This window comes from Megascapheus bottae, chromosome 14 (genome assembly GCF_031878675.1).
Source record: "Megascapheus bottae isolate mThoBot1 chromosome 14, mThoBot2.hap1, whole genome shotgun sequence".
Classification (NCBI taxonomy): Eukaryota; Metazoa; Chordata; class Mammalia; order Rodentia; family Geomyidae; genus Megascapheus; species Megascapheus bottae.
The window spans coordinates 19198425-19211060 of record NC_143522.1 but is presented as its reverse complement, the minus strand read 5'-3'; positions in this window follow the sequence as shown (position 1 = coordinate 19211060).

The following is a 12636-nucleotide window of genomic DNA, read 5'->3' as shown; positions in this document are numbered from 1 at the left end:
TGTGATTCAGTTGTAAAGAAGAATGAAACTATATCATTTGCAGAAAAGTAGAAAGAAGAATGTATAAAGAACCAATTCACACACTCTTACTGTTGCAGCACTTAATTTGGAAATTATTGCAGTACTTTGTAAATACATTTGACAAATTCATGAAATATTTAAAAATGATTAAGAAAGGATTTGGGGCTTTGTAAAAGTTTAAGTTTTCTTTTCTTTTGCATTTGTATTGTTATTGTAAAGGCAATGTTCAGAAGGCTTACAGTTATATGTCAAATAAAGAGTACAGTTCTTTCCAGAAAAAAAAATAAGAGTGTTCTAACATGGATTATTTAATATATGTTTTCTTTGTATTTGTAAAGCTTTTGATAACTTTCAAAAATTTTTAGGGTAAACTTCGAAAGCTAAATTTTGAAATTCTATGAGATTACATAGAGTAAAGTATACTCAGGAAAAAGATAGTTACCAGGTAACTGTAAAAGGTATTAAATATTAGAACTTCTGGTCTGACATGGAACATCTGATTTCCCACTAGAATTTTCATATTCATATTCTAGTGATTTAGGAACTGTAAAAAGCTACTCTTTGGGTTTTGTAAACCCATTATCTTTTTAAATTCTGTTTTTTATTGTCTTTAAATAGTTGCATAAAGGAGTTACCATTAGCAGTATATAAATGTAGTGCATCTTGATCCATGACAGCCCTGTTGATCTATTATTGATACTATTGGAGGTCACATGATGCACAATTAACAACACTTCCAGGAAAACTTGTCAGTTTCATGGTAAGCTTGTAATTATTACATCGCCATGAAAGTTCATTTAGTTGTAATTCACTTCTTTGGAAAGAGAAATATTTTCAGTGATGCTTTAATTCATGCTAGGATGAAATGTGACATGCTAAAGTGCCTACAGACAAACTCTGAGGAGCCATATTGAAACAACATTACCTAAATGCAGAATTAGTATTAAGGGCCACTTTCAATGACATACTCAATAGTTGCTTTGAGTATGTAATAAGAGTTTATCAATATCTAGAATGCCTAATTACAAAAGTGGCAGTTTGGGTCCTATTTTCATTTAAGAAATACAATCAATTGAATAATGAAAGAAGATATTTAGAAATATTATAGGGAAAGAATTGTTCTTGTACAACTGATAACTCTGAAGATTTACTCTTGACTACTCATGATCAGTCTACTTCCAAGACCAATGGCTTCTCTGTCTGTGCTCTTGTTGACATTTGCCTCTAGTTTTAGAACCTTTCCATATTTTATCTTATCATGTCCATATCGTATCTTACTCTTGTTTTCTGTACAGTCTGAATTATATTCATTTAGTCAAATCTGCAAAATTGTCAAAAGTACTTTTTCCTTGGGGTTCATTTTGATAAATATTATTTTCTATGATCAGATGCACATAGGTATTCCACCTTTAGGGTTCCCCTCCTAAGAATGGTCTCCTTCAGTGTCACTGTGTTTGACTGACTAGCGACCAATATAACTTACACTGTATTTTATTTTCTTTTAATGTCCATGTGTTTACCTGTACATAAATAGTCACATTCTATCTACCACAAAGGAGGGAAACAATGCAATCTGATGTTTTTCTGAGTCTGGCTTTCTTCATTTAAAACAACATTTTTATCCAAATCCTTCCATTTCTTTATGAAAGGAACAATATCATCCTGTTTTTTGTTTTCCTTTTTTTTTGGTTGCTTGTTTATTTGCCTTGGGAGGGAAAGAGAAGTATAAACTCAACTCAATGGGATAGAGAGTGAACAAATGTAGCAGTAGTACTCACTAGACACTGTTCAAAATGAATTATACAACTTGTTTGGGGGAAGGTGGGAAAGAAAGGCACTTGAGCCATATTCTGGGTACTTTTTCCTTTTTAGGCTATTTTATTAGTTGATAGTTTCATATTAATTTATTTTTTCATACATTCTTATTGTAATTAATAGAAGGGTTACATTATATTCACCAGATAAAACGTGTATTACTTCACTAACATTGATAACCTTTCTCATGTCTTGGTCCCCCATTTCCTTCCTCCCACCTCTGCCCTCATCTTGTTTGCCTCTCTTCCCTGTCCGACCTCAAATAACCAAATAAACATATATACAATATATCACATAACCAGGTGAAATACTGTAACAATATGAGATAACCAAGGACAGCAAAAGAGATGAGAGATAACATAGTGCATTAAGGACAACAATCACTCATTATATGGCTTTTGTTTCTACATCCCGGAAGTCCTTTCATTTACCATCATTCTATATGGCCTTATGTATGTAGGTTTTGTTCTATTGTAAATCTCTGTTGGAAGAGCCCAAGGTTTCTACTGATTATGACAAATGAGCCTATGTTATATTTATTTTTATAAGTCTTTGGCATTCTTACATTCTTATTGTTGTGTAAGTGAGAAATGTATTTCCCTTTTCTGGTTTACATGACTACTATTTCACCAGAGGAATATACTATAATTTGTTCATCTGTTTTTTTTTCTATTCAATACATGCATGCATTTTCTTGTTAAGGGAGATTATAAGTAATGCTGCTATATGTATTTTTATTATTTATTATCATCATCATTTTTGAGACAAATTCTTCCTATATAGCCCATAACTGGCATTTTACCCATGATCCTTCTTTCTCAGCCTCCTGAGGATTGGGATCATAAGAGTATACCATCACATCCAGCTTAAAATATAGATTTTTGAGCCACAGAACCACTTCCAGCTTTTTTCTATGTTGTAGTACCGAGGAATTGAACCCAGGTCTTCATGCATGCTAGGCAAACACTCTACCACTAGGCCAAACTCCTGGCCTCTGCATTGCAGATTTAATTATAAGTCTTAGTATAAATGTAGCTTCAATTTTTCTAGTGAAATACATAGCAGTTGGCTCATATGGCAAGTAAATATTTAACTTTTAAAGAAGCTGTAAAACTATTTTGCTGAGTCAGTAATAACATTTTACATTCTTCCAACATATGAGAAATCCTGATTGTTTCATAATCTCAAAGGCCCTTTATATTGTGAGGCTTTCATTTATGTTAGTCATTCAACCTGTATATAGTAATATAATGGAAATCTTTTTCTAATTATTAATGGTGATAATATCTTTTCATAAGCTCATTTGTGTTTTATGTATCCCACAGTGAAGTATTTGTTCAACTTTTTTCTGTTTTTGAAAAAAAAGGATTGTTGATATCTTCATTTCTGAGTTCTAATGATTATATATTCTAAATACAAGCTCTTTTTCAAAAAAAGTGAAATGTACATATTTTTAAAGCCTTGCTTTTTAATCTTTTAGTATTATTTAAATGTCAAAACTGGGAGGAGAAAGGTGGATGATAGAGGAAGAAACTATGGGGAATGGAAAGAAGTTGTTAAAAGAGTATAAAGTTCTAGTTAGATTAGAGAACACCTTTCAGTAATCTATTGCACTGTATGGTGACTGTGCTAAATAAAAAAGTATTGTGCATTTCATAACTGCTAAAGAATAGATTTTAACATTTTCAACACAAAAATGATACATTGGTGAGGTAATGAGTTTGCTAATTAGCTTCACTGAATCTTTCTACAATATACAAATAGATCAAAACATCACAACATATTCCATAAATATACAGAAATATTTCCCAATTAAAGTTTAAACAAAGCAACATTTGCCAATTTTGAAAAAGACCCATTTGTCTTTTTTCTTTATATTGACAAAGACTCAGCCTAATCGCAAATCTAGAAGACTTTATTGCTTTCTTCTAAAAGTTGTATTAATTAATAAATATATACTTATGCCTATTATCAGAGTTAACTCTGTACAAGGATGGGGCAGAACTGGAAGTTTCCCAGTTGTCCAGATGCATTTCTTAAAAGAGTATCCTTTTTCCATTAAACTGATTTTGAAATTAAAAAAAAAAAAAAGTCTTCCGCTCAAGTGCTAGAAAGCTTGCCTATTAGTTCCCAGGCTCTTATTTGAAAGGATAATACAAAAGACAAGACAAAACAAACAAACAAAAAACAACAAACAACAAAAAGACCACAAGTCAAATAACAATGTTAAAAAATATTTGAAGCATATCAACCACTTAACATAACTTGACAGTATATAAAAAATCCTTGTATAAATTACCATTTGAAAGTATTGAAATGGAGACTGAGAAAAGGAAGAAAATATGTCTTGATATATGATGATCAATATATGTGAAATGAGCCAAGCTCTCTTATTTGTTTCTTAAAAGCCATCCTCTTGAAAGGGAAGACAAGGACTAATACAAGAAAGATGGGGAAAAGTGAGTGGGGCATAGAGTTGCTTGATGTACAACTTATCAAGAGGCTTAGAGACACCTAATCACTAAAGGAAAGAGCTCAGAAAGAAAGTCTGGTCAAAGAGATACAATATGATTATCCCAACAGGTAAATCTATGTCAAAAGTATGTAGTCTTTTTTAATCATTTCTCTCTAAAACTCATTATTTCAAGTACTGGAAATACATATAAATCCTTCTGTCTTTATGGACATACCATGCACTATCTTGTCTACTGATAGAAAGATTCCAAAAAAGAAGAGTTGTCTTTTATGGATAGGAGGCAAATGAACGTAGTTGAGGACTGTTCTATAAGTGAGGCAATTAACAAATGATGAATCTAACTTTATGTACAGTGATTGATACATTTTCTGGGTCATGTAATTGGAAAGGAGCACACATAGGTTATTATTATTTTATTTTTTGTTTGTTTGTTTGTTTTTGTTGGTTGTGGGGCTTGAATGCTGTCCCTGAACTCTTCAGCTCAAGGTTACCATTCTACTGCTTTGATCTATAATGCAACTTTTGGTTTTCTGATAGTTAATTCGAAATAAGAGTCTCCAGGACATTTGTGTCCCTGCTAGGTTTGAACCTTGATCCTCAGATCTCAGTCTCCTGAGTAGCTAGAGTTATAGGCATGAGCCACTAACACTAGACCCTCATATAAATGTTTTATTATGTACTCCACAAAAGACATCATGATGATTCATCAATAGATTGACGTCTTGAGAAAGGAGAAAAACACTCTTTAAAGGGTAAAAAGTTCAGGGCTCTCAGAGAATTCTGAATTCTTGGTTTCTATTAAAGATTTTGTGATTTTTTTTGCGTGTTTGTATGTAGACAATTCATAACCTCAAATCTCTGAATGAAAAGAAAGAAAGAAAGAAAGAAAGAAAGAAAGAAAGAAAGAAAGAAAGAAAGAAAGAAAGGTGTGTGACTTGCAGTCTCTCTCGACACAGGATCCACCCTGCAATATTGTTTCATAAAAATAAAGATTTCAGATAAAAGCAGAATTACCAAAATGTCTAAGCCAGTTGGCTTCACTGTTTGTGCTATTTAAGAACTGAAAGTCACTTGAGAGCAATCATGGAAATTTTCCAAAATTTGTTTTCACTATCTTTGTGGCCTCCCCTCCGATGATTTGTAATGGAAATTTGGCTAAGGTTTTCCTTAATATGCAGGCACTGAGAAAAGCAGCCATGTTGTTACAAAAGAAGCCTGTTTCCAAGATGGAGGTGTTCTCATGTGGCATCTTGAGATCTGCACTGACTTTTGTCTTTGTTGCAATGACACTGACATTTTCAACTTTGAACAGTACCTAGCATTTGGTTAATTTCACCTTCTCTTCAGGACAAGAAGCATATTCCTGAACACCATAATCAACACCACCGTTAATTTAGAGTAGAAAACTTTTTTTCAAAGCATTGAAAGTTACTTATCCAAAGATCTGAAATGCCTCCGTAGGTCACCACAAAAGTACTTACAAAACCTTAGGGTTTAGCCAAGTTTTGCTTGAATTCAGACAGCAAAGCACTTTTTTTTTCTTTGTATACTAGAAACTGGCTTATAAAAATGTTCTCAGTTTTATCACAAAAAGAACCAACTAGGGTCAGTTGAAAGAGATGATACAATTTTTAAGAATATGTTTTTCATACAGATGCTAGCTTTCAAAGAGGTAGCCAACATTTCACAATAAATTCTCAATTTGATTTTCTACTTCTACTTTTATAAGAAACTTACGATGAGAAATAGGAACACATAAATAAAAAAATAATCATTGAGGCAGAGTATGTGAGTTTCATCTGAATATAATGAAAGCTTTTGCTGACAATTTAAAAAGTGTATTATACCTAAAATACATTTTTCACCAGTAACTTATTAGATTTTAAGGAAAATTGGTACATTTAGCTAAGCAGCTGTTATTTCCTAATAAAAAATGAGTCAATGCACTGAATTCAATGTTTCAATATTAGGCAATGTTTAAAAATCACATAGAATTTAGGAAAATATTATAAAAGCAAACAGTAATATTACAAAGACATTTTAGGGTTTTATTGTCAAAATCATCTAGATCACTATTAAAATTATAATAATGAAAGAATTATGATATCATGAAAAATAAGATTATAAATAAGGTCTGATTTGGGGTAAACTAGGAACAATAAAATGGATGGTTATAGATATTATTAGAAATGAGAAATAAGAGTGATAAGTCCTAAATTTTAAACACAAGTGGGTCAAAATGTGTGGGTTAGAACACACCTTTTATAGAATTATATCCAGGGCTGATTTAAACAAGTTATTGGGCAGATACACAGATAAGTCTATGTGCAAGAAATCTTCTTCACTGACAAAAAAATTAATTTGCACAAAAAGGAGAAATTAAGCAAATATATAATAAAGTCAGCAGACTAAAAGCTGGTTGCTTGAAAATTCGATAAAATTGAAAAAAAGAACCTATTAAGAAAAATGTGAATAGAAGCAAGGGAATTTGAAAATGTAGATGGCATCAAAATAAGGCATACAACTACTGCAAAGGCAAGCATGATACTATAGCATGGCTATAGTCCCAGAAACCAGGAGGGTCATAAGTTCAAGGTTGGCCTGAGCTACATACTGAGATTCTGGGGGAAATAATCAGTGTGGGGAGGTGGGGAGGGAGAAAAGAAAATAATATTTAAGATAATTTTGTAAAATAATCAGTTATATGCTTGATTTATCACCATGGTACTCATGTAGAAATAGATACACAAAATATTTTAGTACAGAAATAATAGAAATAATTAATAGAGCTTATACTTAAGCCAGCTATACTTGGCTCACACCAGTGATCCTAGCTCATTACAGAAGGCTGAAATTTAGAGGACTGTTTGATGCTTAAACAGAAGATAACCAGCAAAAAGACTGGCAATGAGGTTCAAGTGGAGCAACCTTGAGATTCTACTTTTAAATCCTAATCTTTTATTCATTTATGGTAAAGGTGATGAACAGGGGCAATGAATGGGGGTGTATAGTGACAAAAGGAGGGTAATGAGTACATTTCTTTTTAAGCATCGTTACCCCTCCCTTATTTTCTCCTAAGTACCACTCCCTCTTCCCCTCCCTACAAGTAGTAGTTTGTTTCCAAGGTAGTGTCTAGTATCATGGTGGCATTTGTTCATCCCTTGTCCTGCCATTTCTATGATTCCCATTTCCTTCCATGGATCATATAAGCTTATATAAAAGACAATAGGTACAGAAAATACAAACAGAAAGAAAATACTAGGAATAACTATATAAGACATAAAAAGAACCCCTTGTTTTCAATTCTCAGCATTCATTTTGCAACGCTTCATTTTCTGTGGCCCAATGCACTTAGTGATAGGGCTATTGTGATCCCCTGCTAAAAACACACGAGTCAGAAAGGTCATTATCAATAGATGCTGGAGGAGATGTGACAAAAAGAGAATGCTACTCTGCATTTATGCTCTGGTGGGAGCATAAACTTATTCAATCACCCTGGAAAGCAGTATGGAAGTTCCTCAAAAGAATAAACGAAGAGTTCCTATGGCCCAGCAATTCCATTCTTGAAAATTTACCCAAATGACCACAAACAAAGCCACATCAAAGATACCAGTGCAACTATGTTCACTTCAGCATTATTTACCATATCTAAAATATGGAACCAACCAGATAGCCCTCAAGAAGAGGTGGTATATGCACAATGGAGTTCTAGGCCTCAGTCAGAAAGAATAGCATTGCCCTATTTTTAAGGAAATGAAAGCATCTGGGAAAAGAAATTAAACAAACCAAGCAAGGCGGAAATATAGACTCCATAAATTGCTCACATGTAATGATTAAATTCTAATCTTGACAAAGCAGTAGAAAAATGCTATAAAGAAGTAGCCTTTGAAAACAAGCACCCAGCAACTGGAGACTTCTCTTTTTTTCATATTTTTTATTGTAATTAATAGAAGGGTTACATTATATTCATCAGATAGAAGGTACATTATTTCACAAATATTGATACCCTTTCTCATGTCCTGTTTCCCATTTCCCTCCCCTCTCCCCCTTCACAACTTGGTTTCCCCCCTTCCTTATCCTATTTCAAACAATCAATTAAGCATATATAAAATATATCAGATAACAAGGTGAAATATTGTAACAATATGAGATAACCAAGGGATAGTGAAAGAGATGAGAGATAACATACTACATCAATGACAACAATCACTCATTATATGGCTTTTGTTTCTATATCCTGGAGGTCCTTACATTTAGCATCATACTATATGGCCTTATGTATCTAGGTTTTGTTCTATTGTGAATCTCTGCTAGGAGAGCCCAAGGTCCCTACTGATTATGACATTTTAAACATGGTTAACTTTACATGTCCTTTGTTCAAATAAATTTATTACAGCTGATACATAAAACTGATCAGGGAAATCCTCTTTAAGAGCTCAACACACTTCCCCTCCCCCGTTACCCCCCATACAATCCCAACAGCAGTCAGGAAAAACTCAGAGGGAGGAAATGAAAAAAAAACGTCAACCAACCAGTTCACAGCTGGCTTTCACTCAACAACCACTGGTGGCTACCATCCAGGGGAGGGACTTGGGTCCTAACATGTTATTCAGGCCCACATTCCTACAAAGACACCATCCTGTAACTGCCTCCCAAGGTAGGATCTTGCCTTTTTCAAACAAACCAATCACTATCTGACAAATGCTGCTTGCTGTTCTGAGTGGCCCCTACTTTCTCTTTACTAAATAAACTTTTTACAACTGTACGAAAAGAGAGAAAGAAAAGAGAGAGAGAGACAGAGAGAGACAGAGACAGAGACAGAGATAGTCAGAGAGAGACAGAGAGACTTAGAGAGACAGGGAGAGAAGGAAGGAGGGCAGGAGGGAAGGAAAGAAGGAAGGAAGGAAGGAAGGAAGGAAGGAAGGAAGGAAGGAAGGAAGGAAGGAACGAAGGAAGGAAGGAAAGGAGGAAGAGAGAGAAAATTGGGAAAGAAATTTAGACCAACAGGATTCAGAAAAGACTTCTACCCTTTGCAACAAAATCCAGGTGAAAAGAGAAAGAAAGACAAAGAAAGAAGGAAAAAAATTAAGGAAGAAAGCATTAAACAAGGAGAAAAAGTATTCCTGATGAATGAAGTGCTTGTTCAATTTTGCTTATACAACCCCCACTCTCATTTTTTCTCTTTCCTCACATGGACCTTGGGGCATTTTTTTAAAAAGTGGTTTTAGGACCTAGTTCAGTTGAGTTCTCAATTATTCTCTATTTTTTCTTATATCAGCCATTTTGGTTCAAAATTATTAGGTAAAGGCTTAGCTTTTCATTAGTAGACTTGCCTTTTGGGAAAGAATGTATAAATTTTGCTGCTTTTGCTAATTAAAGATCTTCAGTCATCATAATATGAGCAGATAATTACTGATCTATGTCCCTAAAATCCCTGGTGCCCTGATTATCAGATTTAATATTCCTGAAAAATTTGTCAAGTATCTGTTCCACCTACTACTACTGTTATAAACACTTTTCCAGCTTTCCAGATAAGGAAACTTAGGCTGAGAGGATTATAAAAAATATACTGTCAACCCTCAATGTCAGTTGAGTAAGCATCCATGCATTCAAGGAATAGTGTATCCTAAATATGTGTAAAGATAAAATTATGTCTTTATTGAATATAGTCAGATGTTGTACAGATCATTATTCACTAAATAATATTGCTTTACAATGTTTTTTTATATTTGCATTGTAGGTGATATCACTAGATACTTGAGATGATTGGAAGTACAAGACAAAATGACAACCATGATGTCATCTGTAAAGGACTTGAATTTCCACAGATTTTACAGTGGGGGAGTATTGGGGAAGAAATCTCTATCAGTCATGGGGAGATGGGTATACAGTTCAGGATGTCTTAATTGAATGAGAATTCTGTGTTTCCAGGCCTTGAAGATTTCAGTATCTACCTCACCAACTGGGATCTTCAGGCTACCACCTTAATCTTTGAATTAGTCATCCCGAATCTCCAAATTAGAATTATCTCATTCTTTTTCCATTAACATGCTATTGAAACCCCAAGTAATTACTAATATGCTACAAATATGTCCTCGTGTTATGTCAGAGATCACATGGGCAGACATATGTGGTAGACACATATATGTTTGTTGGTTTGTGAGAAAGTCTGCCACCTGTCTGTCTTGATAAGCTCATTCTTACAAAGAATAGATGTGCTAATACACAAGGGCTTTGAATATTGTTTGGCTAGCATATTCATTATTTATAACACAAAACTCTTAATCTTTCCCAGATTTCATGTAGAAATTTATATCCATTTACCAAATTTGTGCTGCCACAGAAACCCCTGCTAATCAGGTACAGGCTGGACTTCTTTCTGCCAAGATAGAAGGAGGGTTTGTGAGTTTTCTGCATTCCTCAGACTCACTGGAGGGTGCACCTGGTCTTAGTTAATTAGGTGAAGGAGTTTTGCCTGTGAGGTGAAAGGAATTAGTGACAAGTTTCCTATTCCATAGACCCCCTGAAGTAGGATAAAAAGCTTGACTGGCTTACTTATTTTACAAGACCAGTTGGAGATGATGTGTTATTATGATGTTCTCTTGTTTTGGAATCAAGAAGTTAAATACTAATAGAATTTTAGGTAATATGTGTTAAGTGGTTTTATTTTTCTTATTGGTTAGAAAGCAATAGAGACAACCAACTAGATCATTTGGCAACATGGAGTTATAAATTTGCCATTATGTGATTTAGCTGAGTAACATTGAATGGCTCTTAGAAAGTTTATTGGAGTTTAAGAAAGGAAAGTATCACACCTGGCTAACTCTGACATAAGGGAAAGTGTCTGGTGGGAGTTGGTTAAACCTTCAAATATGATCAATGGCTTGATGTTCCTTAGCAGAAAGTAATAAAAGAGTTGACTTGGAAAGTGTATTAATTCTTTGGGCGATTTAATATAATTTAATGCACCGTAAAGTCCCTTAGGGTATTGAAAGAGTTAAATTCCCTAGAAAAAAACAATTACTCCCCCTTTTTTCCTGGAAAAAATGTGGCCCTTATGTATAGAGAGATCATTAATAGCAAGGACATTAAAATAGAGTTCAGTATAAGTGATTTTCCTCGGTCCCATTTCTGTGCCATCTGTCCTTTTCTTACCAGTAAGAGCAATAACGTGTCTGCTCACAAGAAAAGATTTTTTATGGCATTCAAGGATTTTAAAATGCAGTTCTCTTACGAAGTATATCTGATCATCTTGGAAATTGTCTAGATTTGTTTTCTAATGTATCTATTGCTAACTTTCTACACTCATTAATGGTTACAAGGACAATGCCTTGGACAAAATAAAGCCTTAAGTAATGAAAACTTTGGGAAATCACAGTCAATGCAAGTAGTAGTTTGTTGTAGAAAGGAAGAAGAAACAGGAAATAAGACATCCCTTTTCCTTTGTGACCTGTTTATAGGTGAAAATAAAAACATTAAATGAATTCACTTTTTCCAAGTAATGTTTGCATGGGTTCTGATAAAAACAGATAAGCACTGGTAAATACAGAATTGAACTGATCAATCAGTAAATGTCACCTACTTATGGAAATTCAGGACAAAAGTCTAAAGTTTCTCTCTTACCTGGTCCTTTGCCTGAACTTACAATTCTTTTAGGAAAATATTTCTCTCCTGAGTAAAATCTAAATGTTTCCATTTAAACAGAATAAAACTTCTTTGATTTTGAGCTCAACTCCAAATCCTCTGGACATTTTTTTTTAAATCATGATTGGTATTGTCACAAGATATTTGGTCTAAGCCAAGAAAGAAAGGATTTGACTCAATCCTATTTAATAACACAATTGTGTCCTCTAGCTAATTTGTAGATATCATTTCTTAAAGACTTGTGAGCTGGAATAAGGCATTCCAGGATAATAAATTATGTTCTGAAACAATTATTTTTCCATGTATTGGTCCCAAATCCTTTCCTAAGTATATAAAGAGAATTATGCATGCTATTCTGCAAGGGAAAGTCAAAGACAGGAAACTAAACTTGCTTTCTTACAGTTGTTCTCTGTGTAGGAGGTAGATAAGGATGCAGCTGAAAATCACATGCTATTGATTTTCTTGGGCCATTAGATCACTTCCGAGCACTTCAGAGGACAGCAAGTACCACAATTTACCTGAATGTAGTAGCACCTTATCTCTCTAAGGCTTTAAGGTTTTTAAGTCCTTTCTGTTCCATTACCTAATGTGATCTCAAGAATATTTCATGTGTCAGTGCCTTGCGCTGAACCTCTGTATTAACAGCTGACCCATGCCACATAAATTTGAAGAAATGCTGA